This window comes from Muscardinus avellanarius (genome assembly GCF_963383645.1).
Source record: "Muscardinus avellanarius genome assembly, chromosome: 14".
NCBI lineage: Eukaryota > Metazoa > Chordata > Mammalia > Rodentia > Gliridae > Muscardinus > Muscardinus avellanarius.
In genome coordinates this window covers 53,074,223-53,077,528 of record NC_137800.1, presented here as the reverse complement: position 1 = coordinate 53,077,528, position 3,306 = coordinate 53,074,223, and the positions used below count along the sequence as shown (strand labels likewise).

General features: G+C 34.2%; 1 pseudogene across 1 annotated transcript; it reads right to left on the bottom strand.

Annotated features, from left to right (window-relative positions):
* Positions 1-402: 402 nt before the first annotated feature.
* LOC308272786 (G1/S-specific cyclin-E2-like) lies at positions 403-1,617 on the bottom strand (annotated as a pseudogene). The gene has a single exon. The product of its transcript is annotated as a G1/S-specific cyclin-E2-like (transcript).
* Between the last annotated feature and the right edge of the window lie 1,689 nt (positions 1,618-3,306).

Here is a 3,306-nt window from a genome sequence, read left to right as displayed (position 1 = left end):
TTTTGAAAGGCAGAAACAGGAGGATCATGTGGGTTCAAAGCCAGCCACACTGACTTAAGAGATCCTGTTTTCAAATAAAAAATATATATATAAAAAGTAGGTCTGGTAATGAATCCCAAGGGTAGAAAGGCTTCCAGGAACCCCAGTACCACCAAAAAAAAAAAAAAAAAGAAATGAAATTATCTTTGTAAACATGTTCTGCTGTTGTTTTTTTTAACAGCTAATATCGAAAGTTTTAGTGCCAATTTTATGTGTTTTATAAATAAAAGAGTGGCAGTGTAACTTCTGAATTGGCAAAGACAATCACAGTACTATTTTCCTATAAAACTTTAGTTGTTCAGATGAATGAATTCCTTCAATGCTTGCTCAATTCCAACAAGTTTGCTTAGTTAACTAACTTCTTCAGTGTTTTCCTGGTGGTTTTTCTGTGCTCTTCAGTGGGCTCATAATGCCTCTGTTAAATACTGGTGACAAATGCCCCCCTTTTCTGAAGGTGTTTACATAGCTGACTTCATCCAGCAAGGCCAAATAATTTGTATGTGTCTGGATATTATGTCTGTCTTCCAGAGGTATCTTCTTAAAGGTCTTAAGCTTCACTGGACTAGTACTTTTTACTACACTGACAAAAGACACCATCCAGTCTACACATTCTGAGATAATGTCCCATTCCAAACCTGAGGCTTTCCTAACCACGTCAATGGAGATAAAATGGCACAAGGCAGCAGCAGTCAGTATTCTGCACAGAAACTCTAGGGGTTCAATAGACAGAATACACAGATCTAAAGGCTGAGCTATTTGAATGAATGTTTCCTGAGAATATTGAGATAGAATAACTTTAGAAGTATCTTTTAGAGCATCAACTTGGAGAAAGAGATTTAACCAGGAGATGATTGTCACAAGACAAAGTTCCCATTTTAAAGCCTTTAATATAATGAGTTCCTTCCTTAAGATGTCTTCTTCACTGCAAGCACCATCAGTGACATAACCAAACTCTTGGCGTTTTGAAGTATAGATTTCCTCATGTTTGGAAGCAATGAATAGTGAGGTAATTCCAATAAACTGAAGCATATTTTTATTTATATTATTTTGTGTCAACATAAATCTATCAAAATATTTTGTGCAAGATGGAATGTTTCCCTATGAAATGTGTACACTTCACATACCTATAAAAGCCAGTCTAGAAGTATTGACCTTATCTGTGGTTCCAAGCCAGAATGCAAAACTTCAAAATGCTTGTCATGAACATATCTGCTCTCTTTGTTAAAACATGTTTAGCCAAACTTCTGCTGAACACTTCCATCTTAAATCTGGCAAACGTGAAGGGATAATAAAAAGGTTTTCTTTAAATTTGTAATTTGTAAATCTGGAGAAGTCACTTGTTTCTATCTCTTTGTGGAGTGTTTCAATGATAATGCAAGGGCTGATTCCTCCAGATAATACAGGTGGCCAACCATTCCTAATCTCATACTGATGTTTCTTGGTGACCTCCTCTTCTCTTTTTTTGACATCCTGTGCTGCTTTTCTCTTCTTGTCCTGAGTTATTTGTGCTTCTTGGAGGGAGTCTGGTTGGCTGGGCTGGGCATGATGCTTGGCTTTTAAACAGCTCTGTCTTGACATTCTCTTGTATTTAGGTGTATGAAACTTTCCTACCAGACCCACTACTGCTTGGCTCAAGGAAGATATTTCTATCTTTTAAGGACTTTGATTTCTTTTGTAATGTTCTGCAATTTTTGGTAGAGATCTTTTACCTCCTTGATTAAGTTTATCTCTAAATATTTTTTGTGGAATATCCTGAGTGAAAGTGTTTTCTGGATTTTTTTTTTTCAGTGGATTTATGGCTAGTATACAGAAAAGCTTCTAATTTTTAAGATTGATTTTGTATCAGACACTTTACCTAATTTGTTGATTAGTTTTATGAGTCTTTTGGATGAGTCTGTAAGGTCTTCTAAGTATAATATGTCATCTGCAAATAGTGAAAGTTTGAGTTCTTCTTTTTCTACTTGTGCTCCTTTGATTTTCTTTTCTTTTCTTTTTTTTTGCCTTATTGCTCTGGCTACAATCATGAGTATTATACTAAAAAAAAAGAGATGATAATGGAGATCCTTTTCTTGTTCATGTTTTGAGAGAGGATTCTAGAAGTTTTACCCCATTTAATATGTATTTGGCTGTAGTCTTATTGTTGATTGCCTTTATGATGTTGATGTATTTTTTTCTATTCTAATTAATACTCTGCAATGCTTTTAGTCAGCCATTAAGAAAATGACAATTATGTCATTTACCAAAAAATGAATGGAACTAGAGATCATATGCTAATTGAGATGTCAGTCAAAAAAAAAAAAGAAAATATGCAGAATCTAGGAGAAAATGGGTCATAGGAGATGTTCTAGATGAAGAAGGAGATAATATAGATGAGCAATTAAGGCAAGCTAAATGTGGGGGATTGAAAAGGGAAAGAGAAAAATTTTCTAAGAAAAATAATGTACATTAACAAACATATCAAAGTTAATTTCTAAGCCAAGCATGAGAAGGAGGGAGGAAGAGGAGGAAATGGAGTGGGGATTGGATAAGGGCTCATTGGATTATGTATTTGTGTATGCCTCTACTTTTTCATGCTTTATTAAAATGCATGACTACAATACACCAATAAAAATATTTTAAAAATAAAGTACTGTTACTCATCTTGATATTACTGGATGATACACTCTTGAACAAGGAATGGATAAGAAAAGAATAGTGGAGAAATAAAATAATTCCTGGAACTAAAAAAAATAGAGAAAAATCAGAGCAGATATAATTAAAATAGAGATAACAAAAACAATACAAAGAATCAACAAATCAAAAGGCTGGTTCTAGCCAGGCGTGGTGGCTCATCCTTGAAAAACCAGTACTTGGGAGGCTGAGACAAAAAAAGGCCACATTTGGAGCCAGTCTCTGCTACTTAGTGAGGAGGCCCTCTGCAACTTAATGAGACTCTTTTTTCAAAATAAAAATAATAAAAAATCAGGCTGGGGGTATAGCTTGGAAGTAGAATGCCCCTGGGATCAATTCCCAGTACCGGGGGAAAAAAATGTTGGTGTTTTAAAAAGATTTACAAGATTGATAAACTTCTAGCCAACCTAACTAAAAGAAAGAGAGGATTATCAGAAACTTTTATGAAATTTTAAATTTCAATAAACAGAAAATCACACAAGAAATCGACAGCTTTCTAAATGCATACAACCTACCTAAATTGAACCAAGAGGATATAGAAAGCCTAAACCAACCAATAACAAAGCAAAAAATAAATAAATAAAAATAGCAATAAAA